Source organism: Mastomys coucha, unplaced genomic scaffold, assembly GCF_008632895.1.
Source record: "Mastomys coucha isolate ucsf_1 unplaced genomic scaffold, UCSF_Mcou_1 pScaffold21, whole genome shotgun sequence".
Lineage (NCBI taxonomy): Eukaryota > Metazoa > Chordata > Mammalia > Rodentia > Muridae > Mastomys > Mastomys coucha.
The window spans coordinates 41,432,658-41,455,494 of record NW_022196904.1 but is presented as its reverse complement, the minus strand read 5'-3'; the positions used below and the strand labels follow the sequence as shown (position 1 = coordinate 41,455,494).

General features: G+C 38.6%; 1 protein-coding gene across 3 annotated transcripts in view; it reads right to left on the bottom strand.

The window, feature by feature from the left end:
• Window positions 1-22,837, bottom strand: part of Nell1 (neural EGFL like 1) — an 839,869-nt gene that overhangs the window by 349,351 nt on the left and 467,681 nt on the right. The gene's annotated exons all lie outside the window — the stretch shown is intronic.

Here is a 22,837-nt window from a genome sequence, read left to right as displayed (position 1 = left end):
ATAAATGTATAAATGCATTACAGAACCCTAAGATAAAACAAGCTGCAATAAAGCCAACAGGCAAGGTTCTGCCTTCAAACACATTAGCCTAGTTATTTCTAATAGCTTCCTTGATCCTTAGCCCTCACTTCAACTGAAGCCCATCTTACCCCCAGTCCTAGTAGCCCCTCTCTCTACTGGGCTCAGAACAACAAAGCAAACAAACCCAGAAAGCTAACAGCATGCAGATTCTTGCACCAGCAGGAAGTTGGTCATGTGATGTGTGTCTCCTCTCAATGAAGAGTGTAAAATGAATTCTGACTTTCACAGACTGTTTTTTTTTGTTTTTGTTTTTTGTTTTGTTTTATATAAAAGAATGTAAAGGGATGAAGTATAGTTCAGATATCAGAGTGGTTGCCTATTGAAAGAAGCCCTGGGTAAAACCCCTAAATCTATATAGTCATGGTGTCGTGGTACATACCAATAGGCAGAGACAAGACGATCAGAAGTTCAACATCAGCTCATGCAATTTTTTTCCCCAAACAAGCAAATAATATAAAATACCTAACTGGTGATATATTAGCTACTTGTTAAATAAGATTTTGTCATGGGGATTAAATAAAATATCTTATTTAAAAGAATTGTAATATTTTCCTTTTAAACTTGGACTCATAAAAATTGAAGTCTATGGCTCTCATTTTATTTTTACAATGCTGTCCTATATGGAAGGAGAGAAGTAGAGAAGTGTGGAGAGACAGCAACCCAAGCAAGAAGGGATGAGGGTGACAGAGAAGATGGCCCAGTGGGAAAGAAGAGAGCCTGTGGACAGGGAAGGTTCCCTGAGACCAGCTGTCCAAGCTGGCACCGTCTGGGGTTGTTGGCTTATATAAGATATTTCTAAATAAAATTCAAACTGAAAATGCTAGTGTGTGTGTGTCTGTGTGTAGGCTAAGAAATAAGTTTTAAAAAATGCAATTAAAATGCTAAGTTCATGACAGTGCTACACGTTTAAATTAAATAAGTTATCTAAAATCAGAATGTTGGGGCTGAAATGATTTATTTCTAAGAGAGATTACCATAAGGCATCCACAGAGAAAAAGAAGATGACCTTTGCATGTGTTGCAGAACAAAGGAAAACATATCAGAGGCACCACCGCGGAAATAGCAATGTGTAAGTCCCCTTTGTTCAGTGAAAACACACTAGTGCTCTCGTTTCTTTTTGCCTCGCTATAAAATTTCCATTGCTAAAAGCTTGTAAAATATTCATAAATAAATTACATTTCCTGAAAGCTCCATTTGTTTCCCTTAAACAAAAGAATGGGATATTTCAAATGTAGTGATTACACATACAGAGAAATGAATACCAGTCATGGACTATCAGAAAAATACAAATTGCTTAAACAGAGTCTAGTACATCTGGGAAAACCCTGCTCCCCTTTAACTGTAACACCAGAACAAAAAGATACACATAACAGAATTGAAGTGCCCTGCACAGTGAAGAGTGACTTAAGATGAAAACTCCTTTCCATTCTGAATGATTAACCCAGCAAACATCTTGTCAGAGGAAGTCTCAGAGCAAGTCTTTATGACAGGGTCTGATGAAATATTAGCTGAGAAAAAGTCTTCAAGCAATGCCTGGAAACAGTGCCGGGCAGGCTGCGGATACCCGAGTGGTTCCCAAGCAGCCGAGTCCCACAGGCTGCTTTCTTTTGTTTGTAGTTTATTTCTGGAGTTTTCACCTGTCCTTATTTTTAAAAGGGGATGGGAGGCAGCTCTAGCTAGGCTTCCTTTGTACTCTGTAATAGGATGTGGTTCCCCTTAATGATATTCTAATGGGGGAAAAAAAAAGACGGAAAGCTGTAATTGCTTGGTGATGTTGATTACTTAATGGGACTTGAGAGACACCTAAATCCATTAGGAGTCACTAACCGTTATGCTTTCCAGGTAGCGTAAGAAAGCTTGCTAGTAGACACTTATGTATGCTTCTTGGTTTTGTTGTTTGTTAGTTTTGTTTTGTTTTGTTTTTATAATTTGTAGCCTTTTACTATTTTTTTATTAGTTATTTCTTTATTATATTTCAAATGTTCTCCCCTTTCCTGGTTTCCCTTTCAAAAATAAAAAAAAACCCTATTCTCTCCCCGCTCTAGGAGAAAGATCTGGTGCTAAGTGTGAGTCCCCCACCAAACATGAAAAATGTCTGAATCATTCACCTGAGTGCAACAGATAGACACCATGGTCTCGGTAAGGAAACCCTTTACAAGTGCTAGGAGAGTGGATATTCAACATGTTTTACTTTTGAGTTCTAACCAACAACTAAAAACCCATCAGGGCTTATATGTTGTTTTGTTCATATGAAATCTCATACTGAACTCTGTCCTGTATATCGGGTGTTAAGTCCAACTAGAAAACAGTTGGTTGCTCTCATAATATTCATGCCACTACCGCACCAATGGAAGTATCTTGCCAGCTTGGTAATTATTGTAGCTCACAGGGTTCACAGCTACATAAGAGTTTATTTTAGGTACTTCCTGTTAGGTTGTCTGTGCTCTAGTGGACAGTGTTTGGCCTTATATTGATACACATACATATAGGACTAATTACAATTTGTGCATTAAAAAAATAAACATGAGAGGCTGGAGAGATGGCTTAGTGGTTCAGAGTACTGACTGCTCTTTCAGAGGTCCTGGGTCCAATTCCCAGCAACCACATGGTAGCTGACAGCCATCTGTAATGGGATCTGATGCCTTCTTCTGTTGTGTCTGAAGATAGCTACATGTGCCCATATACATAAAATAAATAAGTAAATCTTTTTAAAAAAGAAATAAACATGACATGAAGTTGGGAGTGACAGCTGGAGAAAGTCTGAGAGAAACTAGTGCAAAGAGAGAAGAACTGATATGATCAGAATACATTTATACCTGTATAAAATTCTCAAAAATTATAATCTCATATCGAGGCTGACTTCTCCAAGGTAGCAGTGTGGGACTGTGTGGTCTCTATCCTTGAGAGGGATTAATGGCTTTAGCTCAGGAGCGAATTATACCTATCAGGTAAAACTAGTAGCTGAGGTAGTGGGTTATCATAAAATGAGGCCACTGCATATGCCACTTCTGTATATACTCACTTCTTTTGCTGTGTTAAACATGTTAAAAACCATGTTAAACACCCCAAAAGCTTACATTCAATATCAGCATCACACTGTGTAGACTTTCAAGCCACTATAATTAGGCCTTGGGGACATTTCTTTCCTTTGCAAAGCTCTTAGTCTCTGATACTTCATAGCAGCATAGAATGGGGTAAGAAATAACTCTTCTTTATTTTCATTTTTTGAGAATTTATACGTGAATATTATATTTACATCATTTTCACTATACCCTCTTTCCCCTCGTAATACTGCTCATCTCTCCTCACTCCCTTGAATATCCATGATTGTACGTGTAACCTGCTGAGCACAATTAATGATGTTTCTATATCCATATATTTAGGGCTGACCATTTAGAATTGGATAATGTAGCAGGGAGCTCATTCCCATAGAAAATTAGTTCTCCTTCTCTCAGAAGCCATTGATGACCTAGAGCTCTTTATAACTGTATTCTAAATAATTATCCTCATACCACAGATAAATGTAGGTCTCAATATTCATCAAAGGATGTTCTCTTTTGCAACAACAGTTGGATAGACTCTTGCATAGATCTATAACTGATCAAAATGCAGAGAATAAATAACTGTGGTTTGCCCAATCCCAAATAATACAATGCAAGTCTTATACCTAAGATGCAGAGAAAACTGTGGAAGCAGGCTGTCATTATAAGAGCTGGAGGAACAGGACTGCTGCTATGATAGTGCCTTTTGGACACAGAAGCTGCATCCATGAAATCTGAACAGTGTGCCTACTAATATCTACATGGCAACAATGTCAACTGGAATTCCAATGTGAATGGAGGAAATTTATAGATGTCATTCATACTATTTAAATTATCTAATGATTACTTGGTTGAATTTTATCTGACATTTTAAATTATAAAAATAATAACTCATCCCTATAAACAAATTGCTAGAGCACAGATCTATGACTTTAACTAAAAACCTCGGATGCTCCCTCCCAAGCCTTCTAGCTCTTTGAAATTAGCATATAAAATGCATTAGAATTATGCACTCGGAGAAAACATAGACTGGAACCTCAAGCGATGTGCTGCTGAGAGTCTGTGTTGGCAAAATCAGATGTAGCGGGGCAGGCTTTAGTTAGAACAGAGGCTTTAGATCCAAGTATCATTCATGAAACTAAATTTGATTTCCATCAATATAAACTCCTGAGGCAATTAACTTACAAAGAGAAAAGTACACATTTGGCTTACAGTTTTTGGCATGTTTGGACACACTGTTTTGGTACTCCTATAGAATGGCCCAAGAAAAAGAATGCATGTGGAAGAACAAATCTTATCATCCAAGAAGCTAAGAAAATGACAAGAAGAGGCCAAGGTCCTACAGTGACCTTTGAAAGTTCACTTGTAATAACTTAAGAATGTAATTCTTGTTCCCACATCTTATAAAGACCCATTATCTTCCAAACATTTGTGGACATTCAACATTTAAACTACAGCAGAATCCCACCATACCATTCCTAAATCAAGATCTTGAAGGTACATTCACTTTTTGGTTCCTGCTCAACAACATCAACTCAGTATCCTCTTAATACGATTATGTTTAGCTTAGTTATAATCGGGTATATTAAGTTTTCCCACTAGAAAACCTAGGACATGTGGCTTAGTGATACAAGCAAGGAGCTTCAGAAATGTTTGTATAGTAGTTAATCTCAATGATCAGTTTAATGAGCTCTAGATTCAACTGGGAGCCAGACATTTTGACATACTTGTGAAAAAATATATTGATTAGGTAACTGAAGAGAAAAGATACATCCACTGTGGGTTGAAACATTCCTTAGGAGAAAGTGAACTGAATATACAACCTTCATTACTCTTTGCTTCTTGAATGTAGTCACTTTGTGACCAGGGCTGTCTAAAGTTCCTGTAGCTGTGGATTCCCTACCACGATGTATGATGAACGCCCTTGAACTGTGAGCCAAAAGTTGATCTTGTTATAGTAACATGCAAAGAGAGGTCATTAATAACCAAAGAGATCCAAATCCTGGGCCTGAGTTAAGGACATAGGAGTAAATAGCTAGCAGAATAAGGTAAGTTACCAGTTATAGAGAATGCAGAACACTTCATAAGTTGTTCTAACAGAAAAAAAAAAGAGGAGCTTAGCTCTATAACTTCTGGGTTAGAGCTACGGTCTTCATCAGAACTGAGGCATGAAATCAAAGCCAAAGCCAAAGCACTAAGCATCACATGTGAACACACACACAAAAAAAAATCAGTTCATCCACATGTGACCTAAGGTAGTCATGCAAATTCTCAATTTCTCCATTCATTACAGTGTCAAAAATATTACTAACCATTCCCAAGCTAGAAAACAATGATCATACACATGGTTCCCTTCTTACAATAGAAAAAGAAAGCCAGATAAAAGTCATCTTTTATTGCCAATATAATGAATGATTTTAGTAAATGCAGATGAACAAAATGAGGCACCTACTCAGTTATATATCAGTTAACTGGAAGTCTGAATGAAATCTATATGTCATAGATGGCTAAAACTTTATTTTTCAGATGCAAATTAACACTACATCATCTAGGAGGCATGGTGAACTACACCTGTAAATCCAGCATTTAGAGGAAAATCTGAAACAGTAGGACATACTTAAGTTTGAGGGCACATGGTGAAGTCCAAGTCAGCCTGGGCTTTAGAATGAGACTGTTACAGAAAGCAAAACACAAAAGCCAAACCAAAACTATCCAACAGTAACATCATACAGTATAGAGGCTGAGACAGGACTGAAAAAGGAGAAATAAGTATCAAGGTGATAAGATCATGCTTTGCATTTAAGTGATTATGCATTTATGTAATGCAAAATTACTGGAAAAATGAAATAGAAAGAACTCCTATAAAATGGCCAGGTGTTGTTTAAAATATTAATTTATCTTTTTAATTGATCCACATATTTTTTGAATGTTATTTAACAATTACAGTTATGCTATAAGGTGACTACAGCATTGTACTCATTTTAGAGACAAGAAGATTGAGCCACAGCAAGGGTCAGTTAATTGTCTCAAGGTAAGGGATTGCAAGCAGTGTGTGTGCACAGCAGATTGGCTCCAGAGTTTGTATTAAAGTCTTATGTCATATTGCTTCTCAGGAAAAAAAAAGTAATGTTATTGAAGAGCAGAATCTCAGAAACATGAATTCAAAATTGAACCACTAACATACATAATCAATTTAAGATTATAGCTTTCATTTGAGGCAGAGACAATTTGCTTTCTCGTGTCTCAGCAAGAACCACTGTACCAAGAACTATAAAGATAAGTGCATGTACTCTGTCAATCGTCAGTGTGAGCTTGCAAAATCCAGAAGTCGGTGGTAAACATTTTAATTCATTCCATATTGAATACTTGCTTCCATGCCCAATGTTTACTGCAATATGCTTGTATAATTTTCTATTACAAATAAATAGATCTAATACTGTATTTTCTATTTGTATAGGGAGAAAAACCAAAATGGCTAATAGATATTCTGGTTGAAAGAGTCAACAAAGACAAGGCAAACACTCAAGAGGCTGAGAGTTCTAAAAAAATAATTTTAGTGTATATGTCAATTATTTAATGATTTCCCCCCAAACTTTATGGATTACCCACTGTCCAGGGTATTTTCAACTTATAACATCTTTAAGTCTAACAGTTATTATATCACTTCCCTTCAGTGTCTTCCTTTCATTACTGCCTGCTGAATATTTACATCATCTGAAAGGGACCTACATGAGGAATTGTAAGCTCCAGGATCCTGAGTTCTCCCTACACCTTTATCTCCTTCTGCAACTTCATCTCCCTTATTCCTACTCTCATTACTCTTTAGTTTATAGATATTTTCCCCACCCATTGCTTCCATGTTGTGTGACTACTTGGCCTAGGTAAATACTACACAGAGTCTCTCATGTACACTCTTGTCTCTCCATTAGACATAAGTCCCTGGACCCAGGGCAAGCTCGGTCCTAAGAACAGTCTCTTCTATGACAGTGTGGACAACTCTTCCCTGTGAAGTCAAATCACTTTCTCCAGAAGTCTGGTTTTGCTCAAGACACTCACTTTTCCCATTCAACTAGATTGCATACTCCAAATTAATTGTTTTTCCAATTCTGAGGCTATTCTTGTCCAATATTCTCACTGAATTTGAGTTTTTCTTCTCTTTTATTAGCAGCAAATGCCTCATATTCCAATGGGACTCATAACCCTCCGCATAGTACCCACTGACCCAATGATGAACTTCCATCATTTAGTACATTACCATTTCTTCCTTCATCCTGACTCATGTTCTATCTAAGGTGAGAACTTTCCACATTGGTTTCATTCATCTATATACTGAGAACATTTCCTTGCTCTTCAGTCTCTGGGTTGTCACTGTAATCTCACCTTTACCTAAAGATCCTCTTGAGTGCCATAGGCAACCAACTGTAACATTGCCTCATTTTCCCCCTCCCCATATCCTTAATTCCTTCCTATCCAGAGTCTTGCAAATTTTTATTTATACCATCTGTCTTCATTCCCAGATAACTCACTCATACTCTATTATGTAGCCATGATTTCTATTCAGTGTGCCCTCACATTCTCAGCCAAGCTCAAATACAGTCTTATGTGCTAAGTCATGCATTCTAAACAAGAGTCAAAGTGCAGCCTTACCTGTTAAGTTAAGGTACTGACTTGTGTACATTGTCAGCATCATAGCCTTAGCAAGGGTCACATTACAGTCCTGCAGGTGAAAACAATGCATATTGTATGTTGCCCAACCTCTCAGTTCTCTAGTTCAAATTTTAGGCTCCTTCAGTTGAAAACAATATACTACAGATGGTTTTCCTATTCAGTTTCCTTGGCTGTTTTCCTCTCTCTCCTTAACTACTTACTTGCTGGTTTGTCTCAGGCTCTGGTCTGTATTTTCTCTGATGTGTAAGCCCATACATTTCTATACTTGTTTTGGTGCTAGGGACTGAGCACAGAACCTCATGCACAGTGACCTTGTGTACTAACACTGTATTCCACATTTAACGTCTGAGTGTTATTTAATGACACTCTTATCTTGGCATCCTGAAAATGATCATCTTCATGCCCAGTACTGTTAAAGTTTCAGTCATCTGCATCTATCCAAGACCTGGTTATTTCCAGCAGAGTTTCTAAAGCTGTCTTCATCCATCTATTTAAATGAAACAAATAACATCTGGGCAGTAAAACCACCAACCACCCATACCCTTGAGTCAGAACCTGAGAGCCAATCTCTGAAGAATTCTCTCATCAGCAACTAAACCACATTGGTCTCTAGTACTGTAACCTTCAGTACAGACTAAACCTTTCTTCTCTCTCCTCATTGACTTCATTCAGGACACTTTCTTACATAGAACAATGCATTTGCTGTAGGATTTTCCACTCTAACTTTATCACAAAGCCTTCCCAGACAAAGAAACTAAACACTAAGTCCTGTAAATTCTTCTTTATGCACAAGATCCTCCAGGACATAGTATATGATATACTAAGGACCTGGAATGAGCTCCAGTGGACCATGTGCTTAGGTTTGGAAACCAGCCTATGATACTTCTGGGAAGTAATGAACTTATAGACGTTGAGGTCTAGTAGATAAAACTAGGTCAATGATTACATGACCTTGAATGGGCTAGATGAACTCTGCCACATGGCTACCATTCCTTGATTCTGAGTGTCACAAACTCCTCTTCTATCTATTCCTGTTAAGAGATACTACCTCTTCACAGGCCCAACATGCACAAGGAAGCTGTGCATGGAATCAAGGCTCCAGAACTATGAGTAAACCTTTTCTATTTTTAAGTTGATTGCTTCATGTAGTTTGAAGGAGTGATAGGGAAAGGACTGCAGTAGTAACTTTTCTTGTTCTGTGATGTAATTAATACCTGAGAGAAAGTAACGTTAGGGAGGAAAGGCTTATTTTGGATTACAGTTGGAGAGTATAGCCAATCATAGAAAAGGAGTTATTTCAGCGGGAGCTGGAGGTAGCTGGCCACATTACAGTTGCACTCAGACACCAGAGGGTACTTATTGCTACCTCTTAGTTGCTACCTCCTTTTATTCACTTCAAGACCCCAACCTGTACATTCAAAGTGGGTCTTCCAATCTCAGTCAACCTAGTCTAGAGCCTTCCTCACAGATATGCCAAGAATCTGGTCTCCTAGGTGATTCTAGAGTTTATTAATCAATATTAACCATCATATGGACTAAAGCAGCTTGTGGTCTTTTGTTCCCTCATATACTTACAACTTAATTTTTTGGAGCTGCCCATTGAATCTTGAATCTGCCTCCATTACCTCATTTTCTGTCCTGATTGCTTGGTGATCTCCTAATATTCTACAAAACTCATTTTACATTTCCTCAAAAAACCTTCATTCAACCCCTACTGTCTTCTGTTTTGTTTTGTGTTTAGAGACAGGGTTTTTCTGTGTAACTTTGGCTGACCTTGAATTTGTTCTGTAGATCAGGCTGACCTTGAATTCAAAAATTCTATGTTAATCTCTACCTCCTTGTGATTAGTTTGAAAAGTTTTATCTTTGTTTGTATTTGCCACACTCACCTCAAAAGAAAATCTACATTCTACATAAAGGCCTCATAATTAGAATTTGTGTTTATTAAAGGAAAGAAAGAACCCTACAGCTTATTCATGCCCAAATTCTCAGGCCAGAGCATGAAGCCTGAAAGTGACAGCCACTCAATGAATAGAACACTCAGTGGACATAGTAGAATCAGATTTCCTAGCTCAGTTTTTTTTTGTCTTCAGAAATTTCTGCAGAGATAGATTCCTCTTGCCACATCAAGTACCAGGCAAATCATCCTTCAAACTAGATTTCATGTCACTTCTCCCACAGGATAAAAAAAAAAAAATTCTCTGAGATGTAGGCATTTGTTTTGGATAATCAAAGACTTGAATAGATACAGAAATAGGGTCTCAAAAACTATCCATTCCATCTCACCATCAGCAGGTCATTAAAACCCTTCAGGATGAGTGTGTTCCCCACAAGAGAACACTTCTCAATCAAAACATTCAACAGCAGCCATGGAGTCACGTGCCATATTATTTGGGCAATCTAGTTCCATCACAGAATTTTAATTACATTGTCCAGTAAATAGGAAGTTAGAAAGAACCATGCATTTTGTCATACATGAGCTCTTTAGTGCTACCCAGAGCATGGCACTCAATCCTAGAGAAAAGGCTTGATAAATCAAAGGCTGCCTCCATGGGTTAGAGTTAGGGTTTTTAATGGATGAAAACACTGTACAAACTTTAAATAGAAAAAAATAAAATGTTAGAGAATGGGTCTAAACATTGAAGTGAGAAGATAGACCTTAACGCAACTTTTATCAGTGGTATAATCTCCAGAAATTTATCTTTATATATGAGCTTTAATGTTCTTCCTAGAAAAATTTATTAAAGAACTTAGCTTTCTGACTTAATGTGTAGTATAATTAGTATAAATAAGGTGATGTGAGATATCTAGTTGTCTAGAAAAGGTTTAGGCAGTAATTATTGGTTCTTTTTTCTCCCTTCTTCATTCCATTTTCAAAGTCTGAATGGTGATGGGATACAAAAGGATAGAATGATATGTCTGTGTCCTTGTCTTTGTGTTTTCTCTCAGTGCCTATGCATCGGATCATGCCGAGTGTATAGCAAGTCCTCGGTAATCGCCTATTTAAAGGAGTGAATAATAATTTTGTTACTTTTCTGTTGTTGTAATAAAACACCATGACAAAGGTAACTTATCGAGGAAAGTTTTTACTTGGGATTACAATTCCAAATGGCTAGAGTCCATGATGCATGGAGCAGAGGTCACAGGCATCAGAAATAGTGGCTGGAGCAGAAGCTGAGGGCTCACACCCTGAACCACAAATACAAGGCAGAGAGCTCACCAGAAGTGTTGCAAGGCTTTCAAAACATCAAAGCCTTTCCCCAGTCATATACTTTCTCCAGTAAGGCCATACTTCCTAAACCCATACAAACAGCACTTGTAAAATGGGGATCAAGCATTCAGACATCTGAGCTGAAGGGGCACACTATCATTCAAACCACCACAAGACTGAAGCATAGTCAAGGAGAGAGTAGGTGCTTTGGGTCTGCTTCAATGAATATTAATTTATTCTCAACTGTAACAGTTCTCTGTGCCTCACACACACACACACACACACACACACACACACACACACACACACACACCAGTATTAATTTAGGCACAAAACCCCAAACCGAGCTTTTCATTTTTTGAAAGCATGTCTTCTAACCTCAGACAGACTAAATGAATGGTCCATCTGGTTAAATAAAAAAATTCTATTTAACACACTAGCAATTTTATGATTTATAAAATACCTGATAAAAACACAATTGCATTTTAAATGCCTGGACTGAAATCCATCTACTCTAAGAAGGTTAACAGGAACATAAAAAGACCCAACTGCCTCAAGCCATCTGCCTCACCAGGAAGGACACATCACACAGGTTTCAGAAAAAATACTTCACAGAGTCACAATAAGGTATTACAAGGTAACAAATATAAAATTGCATAAAGCAAACCAGGAACGATTGAGATTTCTTTGAGAAAGTCTATGTAAATGCAGAAAAGCAGGGAAGCAATCGAGGCTAATCTCAATTATCATTCAGATATAATTAGGTAAAAGCCTCTGGGAACAAGATATCCTTAAAATAATACAAAGATACAAAGTACCTTATGCCTACAATATTTTATTCTCAGACTCATTCTTGAAAAGAAAATAAGTCAGGAAATTTCCTACTTGCATATTTTTGCTTAATTAAAAAGCTACTCACTTGATGGAATTTTAATCTTAAGGACCATTTTATAACTGCCAGTTTTAAAGACAAACAAAACTGGATCGGATAAGATAAAACAGCAATGGCTGTCCACCTAAGTGTCCTCAGTATTACCAGAATTTCATCAACGTCAACATTATTTCAAGTCCCAGCTTTGTCATTTCCTCCAACTCCCAACAGCTCCAGAACTGTCCTGACAAGAAAACAAATGCAGACTGCATTTTTCAGAAACCTATTTGAAATGGTGTCTTTTAGTCAAACCTGTCTTTGCTGGGTCAAGGTTCTATATACATTTCACTTTGAGAAATGGAGTTAGAAGTCTAATCAGTGTCCACTGGAAACACACCACCTGCCAAGAACCCATAGCAGGGCAGCCAGGCAGGAAGAGTGACAGAGAGGAAAGAATTGGGATCAGGAACTAGATTAAAATATAAATTTTCTCAAGCACTCAGATGCAACCACTGCCAGACCACAAACGTTATGTGTAAAACAAAAGCTTAGTCCTCCCCAGTCACTCCTTACAGGGCAAAAATATTCAGAACTATGGTGAAGCACAACAAGAACTTAGAAACTTGATGAGTAGTTCAAATATTCCCATGTTCCACAAACTCTGAGTCAAACTCATTCCCCACCAGGATCAGGTATCTGGACTAGGGTCAGAGTCAAGATTGGAAAGAAACAATATGATTCCATATATCAGGAGCAAAGAATCTAGGGAGGGCAAATGAAGAAAGGTGTCTCAACAAAGAAAGACCTACCCCAGAATCTCACTCTCTGCAGCACATTACTTGTATGCTTGAAGATAGCAACTCACTTTACTTTTGTCAAAGTACTGTTCAACAGTAATGCTATTTCCACTGAACTGGTCCAAGTGGGACAAAGGAAAGCAACATACATTCATTAAGATCTCACCTCCATCTGAAGACTTCTAAGGAGGGCTTACTGTGTTCATGGAACTAAGAACATAGCATTATCCTAACCCACACAAGAAGCATAGGGCTGGTAGCCCACTGACACCCTGAATTTCACAGTAGAAATTAGAGTCCAGAGAAGGAAAGTCACTTAAGGTCATTATAGATAAATGGCTAAGGACATGGGAAATACATATGCATCACCATGAAAACCACCACTACAGACTACAGACATGCCAACTAGACATATTCCATGCCTCATATAATCTCACAATACACATACAACTTTTATACTGTATGTACATTGTGTCTAAATGCACCTACACAGACACACACATGTAACCTTACAAACTACACATAAATGTGGCACACAGGCATACAATCAAACACACACACACACCTGTTGGTAAAAATTCTTGAGTTATCAACTGAAGAACAAGTCTTTAATTTGATAAAGGATCTTGGTTCTAAAGCCAAAATCATTGGAGAAATGCATTGGGGAAAATAACAGTAAAATGGCAATGTATATCTCTCTAGACCAGAAGAACAGCCTGGCTGCACAGCTGAGCCACATGGTATTCACCTAGGTTTGAGAAAAATATCTAAATCTGGGTCTTATAGATGAGCAATTAATTTAGGATCTTTACGTGGAAGAATGGTTTCTGGACCCATTCACATACCAGATACCTGAGATGTGGGGTCATTTGGTGTTAGCAATGCTTTTCTCTGCTCTTCCAGGATGCTTGAACACAAGCAACACACAAAAACCCACAGTGTGAAGAAGGCAAGATCCTCTACTTTTACATGTCTAGTCCCTTAGGATTCTCTGCAGCCCTTCAGCAACAGGACAGGTGCACCAGGAAACACTGGAGGGCAGCTTTTCAGTTCAGCTAAAACCACAAAGCTGACAATGCTAAACTAAAAGAGAGTGCAGTGGCTCCAGCAAGCCCATGGCAACCTGGAAGCAACTTCATGACTGTGTTATCTTGGTAAAAGATAATAGATGCTTGACAGTTACACAGCCTGACTAGGAGAGAGAAAAGCAAGAACCCAACAGAGTATAGACTCAGCTTCCCCTTTTATTCACAGGGCACCTTATAATATCTTCTTAACCTGCCCTAGCTCTACAGGGCTCACTAGATTCCAACAGCGCTGACCCTTACTGCCATAAAACCTTTGTCACTTTTCTCCCTTCTTCCTGAAATTGCTCAACCTATGGAAATCTTTCTTGTTCCTCAGCCATAAGCTCAAAACCTACTTCACCAAGCCTTCTTCCTGTCCCTAGCGACTTGCTAAAATTGCCCTGCTTGGTTGTCTTCATAGCATTCATTACTGGTTGTGGCCTTGTCATTATCATGACTTAAAATTGTCATACTAGAAAACACACACTGAAAACTGCCCTCTCACTCACATCTTCTCATCTACATTAGTTTCACAGGAGCAGGAACTCTGCTCATGTTCATCTTTATTTTCCTAGCAACAGCACCTAACTTTCAGTCAGAGCTTGATAAATATATGATTAAATGATAAATCAAATGTATAATTAATGAGCAGTTCTATTCATTTAGGTTGCAGGGAGTCTGAAATAGGAGATCCGGGCCCCTATGATATTTTATGGAAGGGGTTGCCTAATGCCAATGTTAAGTCTCATATTCCCTTACTGGTCAGGCCACAAGCACTGTAGCCAAATTCAGTCCATGTCTGGCAATGCCTGTGTTCTTAACTACTATATGGCTAAGTGAGTAGGTACCCTTCATAAGTACAATCAAAGTCACTATGTAAAACTAGAACAAAAACAATATGGCTTTTCCTGGTGCTTTTTCTGTAGACTGTGGCATATAAGCGAGAGAAAGAAGGTAGAAGAGGTACCCTGGGACAGCTGGCCAAATGTAGCAAGCACGTATATTGTGTGTTGTGAAATTCAAGTTCTAAGACCACAGCATAGTCCTAAGTGCTGCAATACAAGGAAATGTGATATCATGGATATCTAGCATATATATCCTTCTGTGTGGGCATGCATTTGTTCAGGAAGAAGTGTGCATTCATGGGAAGTTAAAGGTCAGCCTGGATGTCCTTCCTCAGGTACTGTCCACCTTGTTTTCTGAACCAGGACCTCTGTTGGCTTTATAGCTCACCAAGTAAGCTGCCCAGCTTACTTGGTTGTCCAACTGGGCTGGTTGTGCAGCAAGACCCAGGGGACTGGTTTGTCTTTGCCTTACCAGGACTGCGACAGAAAGCATGTGACATGTTTTGGTATTATGCATAGGTCTGGGGCATAAAATTCAGGCCTTTATCCTTGTAAGCACTTAACTGAGCCATCTTTACAAGTGCAAAGGTGCTTTAAAAAGGAACTTCCCTACTTTAACTCAGGAGCTGCTGGGTCTTCCATTTTGGTAATACCTCATCAGAAATAAAACACCTCCGAGGAAATGCAAACTGGTCCCCAACCCAATGTACTGTCTCCATACAGATGAAGCCACATGATAACATGCAAAGGCATGTTTCCTGTAATTAACTGTGAGTGGGTGAAAGTTGACTAATAGTCCATAAAAAGAAGCCAAGCCACACTGGCCATTAGCTGCCCAAGGACCAGTTGAGGGAAGGTTCATAAACTCACTAACCTCTTAGGGTTCGCCATAAAAGTCACACACTGGTCCTTTCCTTGCATGAATCTATAACCCTAAAATACACATAATGCTGCCAAATCCTTCCTCCTCTCAATCTGCTAATTTCTATTCTTCTACAGGAAACTCCAGTCTCTCTCCTCATCCCTGTCTTCCCAGGTTCATCTGGGGAGCTTAAGAGCCTCTTCAAACTGAGATACCCCTTTGTCCATATGTACAACTCCAACCACTTATGCCCTATAGCCTGTGTCCTTTCTATAGATGTCATAAAAAGATCTGACCAAAAGCAATTTAGAGGGATATATTTATTTAGCTTATACTTTCAGGCTACAGCCTATCACTGAGGGAACTCAGGGCAAGATCTGAATTACAACTTAAATGCACAAATTATGGAAGAACTCTGTTGTCTTATTTGTAGGGTCATGGTTTGTTAGCTTTTCTATACAGCTCAGGAGCACTTGCACAGTGGATGGTGCCAACCACAGTGGCCTTGACCCTTCTGTATCATTTAAAAGCCAAAACAATCCCCCACAGATATATCTACTGGACAGTCTGATCTGGGTAATCCCTCAATTGAGACTCTCTTCTCAAATGGCTCAAGTCTGGGTTGGGTTAACAATTAAAGCTAACTACAATACACTGATTCTACAACTGGTTTTAGTATTTGGCCAAAGCTATCCTGATTTTCCTACAAGTGTTTTGCCTGTGTCTGTCTATTTACAATAATCTTTCCATTGCCATTATGACAAAGAAAGAGTCAATTTCTGTATGTCTCAGTATCATCTACACTCAAGACTCTTGTCAAATTGTATCAGGAATGTTAACATGGGCAACATTCTCAGAGGAGGCTGATAAAGGGATAAATGCTTGCCAGTGGGGCCTTTAGCTTGAAGATAGCTATTTGTACAGCTTAACTCTTCTGTAGGTTATGACTGCTAATGCCAATCTAATCCAAAGAAAGTCCCTTTCTAAAATATTAGGGGAAATTGAAAGATATCCTAACACACAGGCATTTGCTACTAAATGTGAAGACCTCAGGAAAACCCCAGCTTGTAGCTTACAGCAGAGGTAAGATAGTCATAAATGACCCCTGTACCATCATCCCTAGATGAGAATCTCCTTCAGTACTTTTCAAGGAGAGTTTTGTCATGAAATACTCCACAAGAACTGATTTAAGGAGTGCCACATACTACATCCCCCACAGAGTGACTCAAAATAATCCTTACTAAAGACACTGAGAAAACCTTTAGTAAATCTAATTGTCGTCACTTCAATATCTCCCACATCCACAAGCACCAAAGCCATTTTCCAACAAGGGCTGTTACAACTTTGCAAAAATATCCCTGTTCATATGGAGTGTGTTTTAGTTAATGCATTCAGTGTTATTTCTGGAAGCCCAGGGCACCACCTGCCTCACTGCCATGAAGGTGGAAAGATGTATTTCTGGTTACTTAGAGTGAGCCATGTTTTGCTGCTATTGTTCTCTAATCTTCAGCAACTTATAGTCCTCCACTGACTTTCTTGCATCTATTCCTCTCCCTCTGCATCCTGAGCTTTGTTCCCTTGCAGGCTCCCTGCTGGCTGGCTTTCAGTTCCAGGACAGGAGGTAAGAAAAGCAATGGTGCCTCTTCCACTGGCAACAGCTTGAGAACATCTCTGACCAGCTGTCATAGCATATAGTCCCAGCTCTCTATCTTCTGGGTGCCCTGGAAGCTCTCTTTTCATCCTTTAGATTTAAAAGTGATGATGGTTTCCTAACTTTGATTCTACTTATTCATATCCTTCTAACTCTAAAAAGTAGGCTCACCACAGATCCATTTGAAGATAAATTCTTGTTTTCCATTCTAACTTTGGTTGATGGAGCAGGAAAGGAAACCATTAATTATTAATGTCTTTTGGGTTCCAGGAATTATACAAGATAATTGCATTCATGTGTCATATAATTTGATTCTTGTGACAACCTTTGATGATCAGTATTCTTATTCTCATGAATGAAGCTAAGAAGCTCAACACAGACTCTTTTAGCTTATATTGTCCAAGAGAAATAGATACAAAACCTGCCTGTGACTGGATTGCTACTTTCTGTAAACCTCTTTTTAAGACCCTGAACTAAACCTTGTTGATAGAGCAGAGAAAAGAGAGAAAAGGACTAGAGACAAAATAGAGCCAGACCCCCCCCAATTGTGATAAATAAAATTCATCCCCCCCAAATTCAAATAGAATCATGAAACTGTACTCTGATGGGGATCCTGATCCTGATATTGCTCCAAGGAATACACTACCTAAGACAAGGTCCTTCATTAGAGTCATTTTTTCCTAGATTTATGTATTCAACACAACTAATACATTTAGCCCAACCCAGCTTTGCATTGTATCTTTCCATAGTTGGATAAATAAGTAGTTCATCACCATTGTCTTTGCATTCTCCATGGCTTATGTGGCTAAGGCTCTGCCTCCTAAACCCCAGACAAGAGTGTTATTACCCCGCTTCTGCATCTACACAACCACACCTTATATCCCCACTGCTTAGATATTCTCTTTTCACACAAGTTCTATTTCAAATGACCACACTCAATGTTATCATTGCTGATCCATTTGTATGTGTTAGGTACCTGACCTGTTTCCATGGCTACGAGTTGGGGTTCTATAATTGATTGTCTAGATTTGCAGCCAACTCATTCACTTATTAGTTGGACAAGTAGCTCAACCTTTCTAAGACTCATTTCTTCCATTTTAAAAATGAAGGCAATAATAATGTCTACTGATATAAAATACTGTTCAGTGCTCAGCACATAAAATGATAATAGTGATATTAATAAACATATATAGCTACATAACACTTGCTATATGCCTGGCTCTGTTCCAAGTGCTTTATAGGTCCTAGATCCATTATTTAACAGTCCTTTATGGTAGATATTATTATTATTCTTTAACTTTTGTGGCTGAAGAAGCTGAGACTCTAAGAGGTTAAAGGAATTTTCCTGAAGGCACATGTCAATATTCAGGAAAGCAGGCTTTTAGAGGTAGATAGAGAACAAAGGTATAGTGTATGCTGAATAAACCTCTTTATCTCTAAGTTCAGGGCCTTCCTCTCTTGATCACTCACAGTATGTTCTTCTGCTGGAGTGATCATTCCCACTTAGCATTCTGTTCAGACCAATTCTTCAGTGACTTTCTCTGAGCCTCTAAAGAAAATTTAGTTCTTGTAGTATACATCGCAGCTTTCCACCTGCTGTGACTACTTCATTCTCCATCATGCCCCGTGGTCAGACAGTATAAAAGCAGCAGATACTGGGTCACAAAGATTCATGCCTCCTTCTCTGTCCCCACTCACTCATCCCATTGGGATGAGGTCCCAGTGAGAGAGTAAGAAAGAAAATCTCACATCAGAGTTGGGATACTTAGATTGTCAAATAAGCCAGTATTCTGAAAATCTCCATCCATTCTTGACATATTTATAATCCTAGAGCCCGACTGTATTGATTTGTAACAGGTTACTGATGTAGTTATAGCCTTGAACATGAAAACAAAGATGCAAGGATGTGAGCATGTGTACATGTTTCATGATCTCAAGTCACTTGAATCTGTTAGAGCATAATTTTCAAGAGATGAATAGGCAAGAAAGATGTTGTTTTCCACTTAACCTCTACATGGCAAGACCTTGCCCCAACTTTTCTCTTCATTACTCCATGCCCCTGCAGCCTACCATGGAGCCCACTCATGCTTCCCTGCAAACACATGTACTGCTGTACACTTGCTGATCCTTTGAGCACAGTTCACAGTCCTTAAGCTCACACATTCTCTATGCAACATCCATATCTCATGCTCCCTGGTCACTCTGTTCTTCATTTATTTTAAGGTGTGTTTGTCCTTTTTGTCTTTTCAAATTCAACTTCATATTTCTTTCCCATTTTCTTGAGCCTATTCTGTAACATCTTCTTTTTCCACTTTCTGTTACCTCTGACCCCCACCCATAGTTTACCTTCTGGTTCCCTGCCCATGCACCAGTCCTGACACAGGTCACTTATACATAATCAAAACAGTGTGTCTTTTATTATTTCAAGACTCTCATTCAGCTCTATGTTAAGGCACAGATGACTATTTTATTTCATTGTGTCTTTGTGACATAAGCCTATATATGTCAGGAGTATCTCTTGAAAGAAAAGTAACTCAATTGTCAGTCTTGGATTCGTTGGCCTTTCAGATTCCTAAAGAAGAATGGTTCTCCAACTTCCTAATGCTGTGACCCTTTAAAAAAGTTCCATATACTGTGGTGGCCCCCAATCATGAAATTATTTCATTGCTACTTCTTAACTGTAATTTTGCTACTGTTATGAATTGTAATATAAATATCTGATAATATCAGACTTGCAGGATATCTGATATGCAAAGCAGATGTTGAGAACCACTACTATAGACCTCTCTACACCAGAGCCATAAAAGCCAAAGGCACTGAGTAAAACTTACATGAATTCCAATGAGTTGTGAAGGAGACATAATTAGTACATTCATTTGGCCCCCATGAGAGTCCTACTCTTTGACGTGTGATGAGTTGTTTTACACACACACACACACTGACACACACACAGCAAGTGAAAATAGCCCTTTCTTTGATTTCAGAAAGAATGAAACAAATAAGAAATAAAAACACCCACATAATATATACTTCCATTTGGTAGATGTAGCTATTTTAAAAGGGGAGAGCCATCTACCCCTACTGTGTAACCCTAACACTCTGAACACCCTTCCTGAAAGCCTATGGTCTTTTCATGAGCATCTGACACCGCATTTTGCCCCAGCCTCATACCATCTCTTTGGCCTCTCTTCCCACTACTTCTCTTTTCTACTTCACTTACAAGTTCTTATTTATGTGGTTGAATACCTACCTTTTCCATTATTTCAGGTCTATCCACCTTCTCATTATGGTCTTAATTTTAAAAAGACATTTCTATAAGTAATTCTCTTGCCAGTTATCCAGATAATGAAATTTTTATCAGAAAGTTCAGCCAAAACCATCATAGTGGTCCAGTAAGTTAGAGACACAGTAATCTTGTTGAAGAGGCAAATTCCAGAAGAAACTGGCAAAGATATCAAAAAAGACCAAGATCTGGAAGCCCACATGGCACAGTCATTCCATGGATCTTAATCCAGGCCATGTTGCTTCTTACACCCCATTCAAGATGTTCTTCTTAGAACACTGCATGTAATTTAACCTCAATTTACTTGTTTATACCTTAGGCCTCAGAGGAGCTCAAGGAAGTTCCCAGCTTCCCAGTAGCAGCTTTGCTTCTGGCCAGCTGGGTTCCTTTTCCATAAAACCACCATATCTTTGAGACTTATTCTCAACAACATGAGTGAGCAACTTGAGTCTTAGGGCTAATCACTGAAGCAGATTTCTCTCTTACTAGAAATAATTGGGAAAGATCTTTCTAGAATGTTCTGCTGACCCTTTGTGTCCATAAAACCAGCTTAGTGGGTAAATACAACCTTATAATAATCACATCCGACCTTTTCTTTCTTTCTTTCTTTCTTTCTTTCTTTCTTTCTTTCTTTCTTTCTTTCTTTTTTTAAGAATACAGGCTCTTGACTATGAAATGATGTTATTTTTATAAGTCATTTGGAATGGAACAAAGGTACCAAATTAAAGTTTTATTTAAGATGAAAATAACAAAAACTGGGGAGCCCTCACTCCCAGCCTCCAATGTCATCTGTTTCTACCTTATGTCTTTGAAACAGGTTCTCTCTGAACTTGGATCTAAGCTAGTGGCCAGCAAGCTCCAGCAATTCTTTTCTGTTTCTTGAGTCTCACAGTCCTGGGGTTATAGTGCAGTTCACCACATTCAGCCTCTTATGTGGCTGCTGGTACCCAGGCTTAGATCACTCTAATCCACTGAACCAACTTTAATATCCTAATGAATATGTCATTATGTTTCTATGTCAAAGTGAAGGAGAAAAATGAGAAAAAACCTTCAACATGATTCAGTTGAAAAGTGCTAGTAGTCAGCTATTTTACTTGTGGGTACATTCCTGAAGGATTCTATACTATACTACAGAGATACTCACACAGCCATGTTTAGTATCACCCTATTTCCAATAGCAAGGAATCAGCATCAGCCTAGATGCCCACATACAGACCAACAGACATTGAGAATATTGGACACATACACACTAGAATTCTATTTAGCTGAAAACAAAGAATAATTATGAAAATTCCAGGGAAAATGATGGATCTGGAAAGTATGTTAAATAAGGTTACCCTAAGTCAGAAAAACAAAGCCATGTGTTCATTTTCCTATGTAGATTCTAGCCTGTAATGTGTACATATATGTTTAGAAGTGGGCATGTATAAAGCTTATAAACCTAGAAAGGACATGAAGAAAAGGCTTAAAAAGATCCCAGGAAAATGGGGAGGGCAAAAAAGCACATGTGATATAAATGAGAATGGAGACTGGAGGGTGAAGGGGTTACCAGGAGGAGGTCTAAGATGTCAGAGGGATGAGGAAGGTATATGGGGGGAAGAAGGTACTAAAACACACTGTTGGAAAATGTCATAATGATATCTAATGTTTTTGCTGAGCCTTTTTCATTATAACCTATTGTTGATGAGCTGGAGACAAAGGGAGAAATGAGCTAAGCTTCCAGAGCCGCATCACAGAATTATAGCCACAAGTAATGTAGCTACAACAATCAGGTGGCTGCAGAGCTAGAAATTTGCTCTAGATCAGAGCCACCTACCTCTCTTGCCATCTAGAGGTTGCCCTGTACAAAAGCCTGAAGAAAAAAACAGTGAAGTGGCATCATGCTTGAAGTTAGGAAAACAGAAAGCACTAACTCTTGTTTCACATTAATTGGATTCTAGAAAAACTACCAAGACTAATCTATTTTGAAGACCTCAAGTCAAAGAATTTGGGACTCAGATAAAGATTTGAGAAAATATTTATCAACCTTCTCAGTCTCTACACAACAGAAAACACACCTATAGAGTTGGAATCGGTGTTGGGTGAGCCAAAGTCCTAGTATGCTATGGATAGTTCAATGCCACTCAACTCATTTTTCTTGAGAGGGATAATGGTTTCCTCCTAAAAGAAGATCTGACAAGCATTAGATATCCTTCCTGGGAAAACTCAGAAGGAATGGAAAATGGAGACCAAACTGGTATTTGTTACACAAATGTATATGCTACAACACAGTTGACCTTTGAGCCATGGCTCTATTAAGAAGTTGTGGAGAGATAGAGAAATAAAAAGGAGAAAGAAGAGACCATGAAATGGCAACACCATCATTCTCTGATTGCTACATGCTTGAAGTCTGCCCTCTGCTCGAAGCTACTGCTCTTGCCTTAATCACCTCCCTTATCATTCTCCTTGGATTTATAAGCCT